Below are 10000 nucleotides of genomic sequence, written 5' to 3' on the forward strand. Positions count from 1 at the left end.
GGATCCCTGTGCATTGGTCCGAGGACTCCAATGTACATCACCGTCACCATCACCGTCAGCATCCTTGCGAGCCTGCCCGAGGCCCCAACTCCCGGGAGACACTTGGGAGCCCGGCCTTCCTCGGCTAAAGTCCAAAGGGACAGCGACTTCCATCCACAAGGTCTCCACTGAACTGCGAAGATGTGGAGCGTAGGGCAGAGAGGGGACCTGGAGGGGGAGACGTCCTGACAGGCGATGAGTTCCCTAGGCTCTGGCCACCCCAACCACGACCCACGTCCCGGGCACCCGTGGGACACCATCGCTTTTTCCCCTCCTCTGTCCACAGCCGCCCCCACCCCACCCCACCCCATCCCCCACCCCACGCACACACGCTGGAGGTTACAAAACCACACGGCGTGAATAGAGCCTGACAGAATGAGAGAGACCATTTCACGAGTCGGGGGGTGGGGGGTTCTGCAGAGAGCCCGATTCTCCCTCGTGGGTGGCTACAGGCTAGAAATGACTATCGCTTCCTGGACGGAGGGGCTTCCTTAGGCAGTCACCTTTGCGGGAGTATCTCTCAAACCCTCCCTTGGGGCCACAAAATAGATTCCACCCCACCCCTCGACGTTTCCCTGTTTCCCCGGGTGCTGGATGTATCCTGTCGAGAGACCCGTGGGTGACACGTTGAGTTAAACACCTTGATTGGCTTTGTGTGTTTGTCTGTTTCTGAGATGCGGTCTCGCTCTGTCCCCCAGGCTGGAATGCAGTGGTGTGATCTCAGCTCACTGCAACCTCTGCCTCCCGGGTTCCAGCGATTCTCCTGCCTTCAAGCGGCACCATGCCCGGCTCCTCTTTTAATTTTTAGTAGACACGGGGTTTCGCCCTGTTTCACTGGCTTTCACTGCGGAGTCTAGATAAGAGCCACACCTCGTTCTGTGCCACAGAATGACTTCTTTATCATGCCGACTCTGGAAAGCCCGGCCCCTTGTGATCCATTTCGAACCGAGAGTCACCTCATGTTTGGAAAACGGATCCGCTCCCAAGTTCAGTGGAGGGATGTGACGTATGTAGGATGAGGGACTCTCTTCCTTCTGAGTCGGTCTGCACGGTGGGGCCTAGGGCTGGAGCTCTCTCTGTGCGGACTGCTGGCTCCCTCAGCCTTGGGTTCCATCGGCCCCAGCACTGGAACGAGGGCCCCGGCAGACTCTGGCCCTCCCTGGCCCTTAAGTCGCTGTCAGAAACCCCATCTCGCGCTCGGATGTCCTGAATGACTGTGGCTTGCGCCTCTCTGGAAACATTTGAAATCTATCTATCCTCTACGCGTGGCCACCTAAAACCACAGGAGCTTGGGAAACACAGGGCCGCCATCCACCTCACTGGTTTTGGGAGAGAATGCTGAAAGTCTCTTGCCGACTCTCTCTTGACTTGAGTGCTTCACGGGCGTGTGGTTAAGGCGTAGTGAGACCAGATGTATGAACTCAGGCCGGGTGCTGATGGCTCACGCCTGTAACCCCAACACTTTGGGAGGCCGAGGCCGTAGGATCCCTTAGAAGAATCCCCTAACCCCGGGGAAGTTGAGGCTGCAGTGAGCCACAATGGTGTCACTGCACTCCAGTCTGGGCGAAAGACAGAGCGAGACCCTGTCACAGACAGACAGACAGACAGACAGACAGACAGACAGACAGGCACGCAGACAGGCAGGCAGGCAGGCAGGCAGGCAGGCAGGCGGGCAGGGAGACAACAGCTGTATTCTGTTCTTCTCGGGGTGGGAAGCAAAAATAACAGCAGACGGCACTTAACGTTTCTGTTGTTGTTCTTGTTTTGGACGGAGTTTTCGCTCTTGTTGCCCACGCTGGAGTGCAATGGCCACCATCTCGAGGGATCCGCCTGCCCTCGGCCTCCCAAAGTGCGGGGATGACAGGCGTGAGCGTACCGCACCCGGCTCCCCCCCCCCTCCCCCCCCAGTCCGCCCCCGAAACACCACCGCTTGTCTTCCGGACAGTTTTACGGCAGAGTGTTTGGCTGGCTTGCTGAAATTCATTCTACATAGAAATTTAGGATGTCAGCTTCTGGCCTCATGGACTCTGAGCTGAGGAGTCCCCTGGTCTGTCTATCACAGGACCGTACACGTAAGGAGTAGAAAAACCGCAATGTTCAAAATCAGTAATTTTGTGATCCAGAAATACGCGGATTCACCCAAAACACGGAAACTTTTACAAATTGTCTTAGTTAGTCCTGGTGTCTGTGTCAGTGATTCTTTTAGGTTTGGACCTTGACCGAGAGAATTTCCAGTCGGTCTCTCGTCTCTCGTCTTCGGACAGAAGTTCCAGATGATCCGATGGCTGGGGTCTTAGGCTGTGTGCCCCCAGGGGCCCTGGTCGATTAGTTGTGGGGATCGCCTGGAAGGGCGCGGTGACCCACTGTGCTGTGGGGGCCTCCATCCTTCCCCCTCCCGCCTCACCCTCCAGGCGATCCCAATTCATTCCGGGCTGACAGTCTCATTGGCAGACGTCGGGCATCACCTAGCGGCCACTGTTACTCTGAAAATGGAGGCCTCAACAGAGGAAGGAAGCTCAGGCCGCCTGCGCACAGCCTGGGGCAACTGTGTCTTCTCCACCGCCCCCGCCCCCACCTCCAAGCTCCCCCCTTCCTTGTTGCCTAGGAAATCGCCACTTTGACGACTGGGCCTGAGTGACCTTTGATCAGGCAGCATCAATCAATGAATCAATCAATCAATCAATGTAAATACAATACAATACGATACAATACAATTGTACGGGCGCGGTGGCTCACGCCTGTCATCCCAGCACTTTGGGAGGCCGAGGCTGGCAGATCACCTGAGGTCGGCAGTTCGAGACAAGACTGACCCACATGGAGAAACCCCGTCTCTACTGAAAATACAAAATTAGCCGGGCGTGGTGGCACATGCCTGTAATCCCAGCTACTCGGGAAGGGAAACGGAGGCAGGAGAATTGCTTGAACCTGGGAGGCGGAGGTCGCAGTGAGGCGAGATGGCGCCATTGCGCTCCAGTCTGAGCAACAAGAGCGGAAGTGCGTCTCCAAAAAAAAAAAAAAAAAAACCAAGAAAACAAACCAAAAAGCAAGCAAGCAAGCAAGCAAGCAAGCAAGCAAGCAAACAAACAAACAAAAAAAACACCTTTCTCTGTGAAACTGCTTTTGTCGTGTGTGTATTCGTCTCGCAGAGTTAAACCTTTCTTTTTACTCAGCAGGTTGGAAGGGTTTTTTGGTTGAATCTCTCTGTGTACATTTCGGAGACCCTTGTGTCGTATGGTGAAAAAATCTTATGTTTTCAGATAAAAACGAGAGAGAAGGTCTTCATGAAACAGCTTTGTGACGTGTGGATTCATCATACCGAGTTAAAACTGCCTTTGGATTCAGCAGTTTGGAAGCAGAATGGACATTTGGGAGCCCATTGGGGCCTGTTGTGAAAAACCGAGTATCCCCACCAGAGAAATAGAAAGAAGCTCTCTATGATACTGCTTTGTGATGTGTGGATTCATGGCACCGAATTACAACTAATTTTTGATTGAGGAGGTTTGAAGCACTCTTTCTGTAGAATCCGCGAGTATACCTTTGGGAGCCCACTGAGGCCTAGTGTGAAAAACCGAATATCCCCAAATAAAAACTAGAAAGAAGCTGTCTCTGAAACTGCTTTGTCGTGTGTGGATTCATCTCACAGAGTGAAACCTTTCTTTTGATATACCAGGTTGGAAGCGGCCCTTTTGTAGAATCTGCAAAAGGACATTTGGGAGCTATTCGAGGCCTAGGGTGAAAACCAGGAAACTGTAGATAAAAACTAACAAGAAGCTATCTGTAAAACTGCTTTTTAGCGATGTGTAGATTCCTCTTACTGAGTTAAACCTTTCTGTTGATTCAGCAGATTGGAAGCATTTTGTTGTTGTTGCTGTTGTTGTTGTTGTTGTTGTTGTTGTTGTTGTTGTTGTTGTAGTAGTATTTTTTTCTTAATATTTTTATTTTTTTTAAGACAGACTCTCACTCTGTCCCCCAGGCTGGAGTGCAGTGACACCATCTCGGCTCACTGCAACCTCTGCCTTCCAGTTGAAGGGATTCTCCTGCCTCAGCCTCCCAAGTAGTTGGGATTACAGGCACCCGCTACCAAGCCCGGCAAATTTTTTGTGTTCTTGGTAGAGATGGGGTTTCACCGTTTTGGCCAGGCTGGTCTCGAACTCCTGACCTCAGGTGATCCACCCGCCTCTGCCTCCCAAAATGCTGGGATGACAGGCGTGAGCCGCTGCACGCGGCCGATTGGAAGCAGTTCTTTGCAGAATCTTCGAAGGGACATTTGGGAGCCCTTTGTGGCTCCTGGTGAAAGTGAACATCCCCAGAGGAAAAGGAGAAAAACTGCTGCTGGTGAAACTGCTTTTTGACGTGTGGATTCACCTCGAACGGATAATTCTTTTGAACCAGGAGGTTGGAAACACGCTTTCCGTAGAATCTGTGAGGGGACATTTGGAAACCCATTGAGGCCTACGTTGGAAAACAGACTATCCACAGATTAAAACCAGAGAGAGGCTATCTGTCACATTGATTTGTGATGCGTAGATTGATCTCTTAGCGATACACCATTCTTTGGATTCATCAGGTTAGAAACACTTTTTTTGGGCAGTCTCTCTGAATGGATTTTTGGGAGTCCCTTTAGGCCTATGGTGAATCACCGAATATTCCCAGATGAAAAATAGAAAGAATGTATTTGAGAAACTGCTTTGCGATGTGTGGACTCATCCTAAAGAGTTACACCTTTCTTTTGATTAGGCAGGTTGGAGACACTCTCTTTGTAGAGATTCCAAAGGGACATCTGGGAGCCCTTGAGGCCTACGGTGAAAAACTGAATATCCCCAGACAAAGACCAGAGAGAATATGTCATTGAAACGGCTTCGTGATGTCTGGGAGCTCTCTCTCTCTCTCTCTCTCTCTCTCCCCCCCCCCCGCTTGTCTCTCTCCCTGTGTCCCTGTGTCTGTCTTCTGTCTTACTCTCTTTCTCTGCCTGTCCTTCTGTCTGTTGGTCTCTCTCTCTCTCTCTCTCTCTCTCTCTCTCTCTCTCTTCCCCCCCGTCTGTTTCTCTCTCTCTCTCTCTGTCTGTCTGTCTCTCTCTCTCTCTCTCTCTCTCTCTCTCTCTCTCTGTTTCTCACTGTCTCTCTCTGTCCGTCTCAAAAAAAAAAAAAAAAAAGGATAGATACATGCATGCATGCATGCATACATACATACATACATGCATACATGCATACGTACAATTAAAAATTTGAAATAAAATAAAAGGAATAACTAGGCCCGGCGCGGTGGCTCAAGCCTGTCATCCCAGCACTTTGGGACGCCGAGGGTGGTGGATCGCTGGATCACGAGGTGGTCAGACCAGCAGGGCCAGTATGGTGAAACCCCGTCCGTCTCTAGTCAAAATACCAAAAATTAGCCGGGCATGGTCGTGCGCGTCTGTAATCTCAGCTACTCGGGAGGCCGAGCTGAGGCAGGAGAATCACTTGAACCTGGGAGGCGGAGGTTGCAGTGAGCCGAGATCGCGCCACTGTACACCAGCCTGGGCGAGAGAGGGAGACAACCTCTCAAACAATTAAAAATAAAAGTAAAAATGAAAGTAAAATTAAAAATTAAAAAAAAAAAAGAAAAGGAAAATGAAATAATTAAAAAGTGAGTTTCCGGGAAAAGAGGGAAGAAGAAAAAAAAAGAAAAAAGAAAACAGTCCCACAGTGACATAAACACATGCCTCTCGCCTTTCGAGGCGTCAGTGATGCTACGAATGATGCGCAATTTTTTTTTTTAACTTCCTTTTATTTTATTATCATTTATTGTTTGACACGAGCCTCGGAGGCCCTCCCTCCCTCCCTCCCTCCGTCCCACTCCCTCCCTCCGTCCCACTCCCTCGTTGCCCACACAACTTCAGGAGACAGACCCTGGCTGGGCCAGATTGTTCTTCTCTTTGAGCAGTTGTTTCCCTGACTTTCTTCGTGTCTTTAACCCGTGTGGACTCTTCTGCTCGGATTTCAGAGATGGCAGCTCCACTTCAGGCCTTGTTGTTAGTGGGGGCTTTCCTGATTCTCCCCACATGTAGTGAAAGCAGGTAGATTCGCCTCGCCTCGCCTCGCCTCGCCTCGCCTCGCCTCGCCTCGCCGCCTCCTCCTCCTCTCTCTCTCTCTCTCTCTCTCTCTCTCTCTCTCTCTCGATTGCTCGCTCGCTCGCTCGCGCTCGCGCGCTCTCTCTCTCTCTCTCTCTCTGCTGCTTTCTTGCTTTTTCTTTCTGTCTCTTTCTCTCTTTCTGTCGTGCTTTCTTGCTGTCTTGTTATCTTGCTTTCTTGCTTTGTCTTTCTTCCTGTCTTTCCTCTTTCTTTTTTTTTTCTTTCTTCTCTCGCCTTTCTTTCTCGCTGTCTTTCTCCCTCTCTCTCTCTCTTTCTTCTTTCTTTCTGTCTTTCTTTCTTTCTCTCTCTCTTTCTCTCTCTCTCTTTCTTTCTTTCTTTCTTTCTTTCTTTCTTTCTTTCATTTTTTTTTCTCTCTCTCTCCCCCAGCCTCTGAAAGTGCTGGGATCACAGGCGTCAGCCACCGCGCCTGGCCTATTTGCTTATGTTATGTTACCTTATTTTTTATTTATTCATTTTTATCTGTTTATTCATGTGTATGCATATAAATTTTTTTCTATTTTAATGTAGTTTTATATGTTATACCTATATACAAATGTAAGTACTTATATTGATATTTGTCTTCTCTTCTCTTCTCTTTTCTTCCTTTCTCTCCTTTAGGTTTTCCTTCCTTTCTTTCTTTCTCTGTTTCCTTCTTTATGTTTTCCTGCCTGCCTGCCCGCCCGCCCGCCCGCCCTCCCTCCCTCCCTCCCTCCCTCCCTCCCTCCTTCTCTGTCTGGATTCAGGAAGAGCCTACGCATTCTGTGTCTCCCTGTGTCCTCAACGACCCGCGACCGAGTCCTTGCTTGTTGTTTCTCCCACCGAGATGCCTCTCCGAACATCCACACGCCGTGGGTTGTCTTCTGACTGTGTCGCGGTCCATGCAGAGACAGGGTTTGGGGACCGTTTCTGTGGGGTTGGGGTACAGGGGCTGCGTTTTCGGCCTCGGGATAGCGTCTCTCGACTCACGGTTTCGGTTTTGCGGTCCGCGGGCCGGCCTGCCATCCGGATCTGTCTTGGTGACGTTCGCGACGGTTGTCGGACTCCATCTGGCGGCCGCTTTTATATCGTTCCCTTGGCTTCCGGAGCTGCGGTGGCAGCTGCCGAGGGAGGGGACCGTCCCCGCTGTGAGCTAGGCAGAGCTCCGGAAAGACCGCGGTCGTCAGCCGGGCTGTCCCGGTCGCGCCAGAGCTCTGGCGCGTCACTTGTGAGTCAGAGCTCAGGCGTGCAGGCTTATGTGGGGAGAGGTTGTCGCTGCGCTTTCGGGCCAGAGCCGGGTGTGGGGCTGCCGGGGTTGGTCGACCAGCACGCCGCGGCTCCCGAGGCCTGACCCGCGACCCGCGGGGACCCACCGGGCTTGGGGCGGGAGGCTGGGGACACCCTTCCCGGCCCGGTCGCGGGCCCGCGCGCATCCTGGCCGTCTGAGGCAGCGGCCGAATTTTTTCTCCAAGTCCCCGTGGGGAGCCGGGGACCGTCCTGCCTCGTCCCCCGGGTGCCGGGGAGCGGTCCCTCTGCCGTGACCTGTTGTTTGCAAGTCCCCGTGGGGAGTCGGAGAGCGCTCCCTGAGCGCGCGTGCGGCCCGAGAGGTCACACCTGGCCGGCCTTCGGTCCCTCGTGTGTCCCGGTCGTACGAGGGGACGGCCGAAAACGCTTCCGAGTCTCGCTCTGGAGACTCGGGCCGGCCCCTGCGTGGCACGGGTGGCCGGGAGGACGTCCCTGGCCCGGCGCTGCTCCGGCGTGTGTCCTGGGGTCGACCAGAGGGCCCTGGGTGCTCCGTGTCTGGCTGCGATGGTGGCGATTTTGGGGACAGATGCCCGTGTCGCGGGTTCCCTGGGCCGGCGGCGTGGTCGGTGACTCGACCTCCTGTCTCCTGGGGAGGTATATGTTTCACTCCGAGCCGGCATTTTGGGCCACCGGGTTATTGCTGACACGCTGTCCTCTGGCGACCTGTCGCTGGAGAGGTTGGGTCTCTTGGATGCGTCGCGGGTCTTCGGCCTCCCGGTGACCCGGCTAGCCGGCCCTGCTCGTGCTTGAGCCGCCTGCTGGGGCCCGTGTGCCCGGTCTCTCATGCATCCGAGCGTCCCAGCTCCCGGTGCCGCCTTGGGTCCGGGTCTCTGACCCACCTGGGGGCGGCGGGGAAGGTGGCGCGGGCTTACCGTGCCACCGTGCGCTCCCCGCTGCGGGCACCTGGGGCGGCCGTGACAACCCCACTCCCGCTGGCTCCGTGCCGTGCGTGTCAGGCATTCCTCGTCTCTGCCGGGTTGTCTGCCGCCCCTGTCCTGGGGCTGGGGATGGCCAGGCTGATCTGCTCGCTGGCCTCTGGGGAGGCTGTGGCTGGCCGGCCGACCCTGCTCCGGGGATGCTTTCCCTGATCGATGTGGTGATGTCACGCTCTCCCGGGCCGGGACCGAGCCGCGACGGGCGAGGGGCGGGCATTCGTGGTGAATGAGACCCGTTCTTCTCGTCCCGCCCGCGGGGTTTCCCCCGTCTCCCATCCCCGCCTGTGGGCGGTGCGTTGGGAGGCACTGGGGTGCGGAACCCGGCCCGACCTCGCTGTCCCGACCCCGCCGCCTGCCTCGTGGCGTCCGGCGTGGGTCGGCGGGGGTCCTCTGACGCAGCAGGCACCCCTCGCTTTCGCCTCTTGTGGTCGTCGCCTCGTGGGCCGCCCCCCTCCGCGGCGGTGGGGGTGCTGTCCCGCTGGCCCGCCGTGCTGCCCTCTCGGGTATTGCACGAGCGCTGGCTCCGCCTGGGCCTTTGCGGTGCTCCTGGAGCGCCCCGGGCTGTCTCTCAGGTGCCCGAGGCCGAGCGGTGGTGTGTCGCTCCCGCCCCCAGCGCCCCCTCCTCCGGTCGCCGCCGTGGTGTCCGCGCGTGGGTCCTGAGGGAGCGCGTTGGCTGTGCGGGTCGAGGCGGTTGAGTGAGACGCGCCCCTCCCACGCGGGGAAGGGCGCCGCCTGGTCTGGCGAGCGCACGTCCCGTGCTCCCCTCTGGCGGGTGAGCGCGGGCCGTGTGAGCGGTTGCGGTGGGCTCGGGCCGGCCACGCGTGCGCCGGCCGGCCGCCGAGGGGCTGCCGTTCTGCCTCCGATCGGTCGTGTGTGGGTTAACTGGAGGCGCCTTGCCTCACAGAAAGGAGGTGGGTGGACGGCGGGGGGCCTTGGGGGCTGTGCGCACGCGCGCCGGCCGGGCCCCTGCCCTGACCGCAAACGCTCAAGGTTGCCGCAGGTTTCTTCTCGCGCCGCAGGCCCCCTCCCTTCCCCAGGCGTCCCTGAGTGCCTCTGCGGGCCCGACGAGGGGCGACTGGCGGGTGGGGAGCGTGACCCACCCTCGGTGAGAAAGCCTTCTCTAGCGATCCGAGAGGTGTGCCTTGGGGTACCGGATCCCCCGGCCCGCCGCCTCTCTCTGTGTTGTGGTAGCGCTGCCGTAGCGACTCGCCTGCAGAGAACCCTCCTCCTCCGCTGTCCCCGCCTCGACGGGATGAGGTGGGGGGACAGTGAGGGTTCCGCCGGACCCCGCGGTGGGGGCCGAGCGCGCGGCTCGTCGTCTACTGTGGCCCGCGCCTCCCCCTTCCGAGTTGGGGGAGGATCCCGCTGGGCCGGGCCCGACGTCCTAGCGGATGGGAAGGCTGCTGCGAGCGGCGGGTGCGCGTGGCACTCCGTCTGGCGCGCGACGCCGCTCCCCGCTGTGAGCCGGCTCTCCGCCCGCTCCCGTGCCGAGCCGCGACCGCTGCCGATGACCGCGTTCGCGTGGCGCGGGGTGTGGGGCCGCCTGGTCCTTGGGGAGCGAGCCGTCCCCACGGGGCGGCGCGCCGGTCTCCCGGAGCGGGACCGGGTCCGGGACGGACGAGAAACGGGCGACATG

The sequence above is a fragment of the Macaca fascicularis genome, chromosome 10 (assembly GCF_037993035.2).
Source record: "Macaca fascicularis isolate 582-1 chromosome 10, T2T-MFA8v1.1".
Classification (NCBI taxonomy): domain Eukaryota; kingdom Metazoa; phylum Chordata; class Mammalia; order Primates; family Cercopithecidae; genus Macaca; species Macaca fascicularis.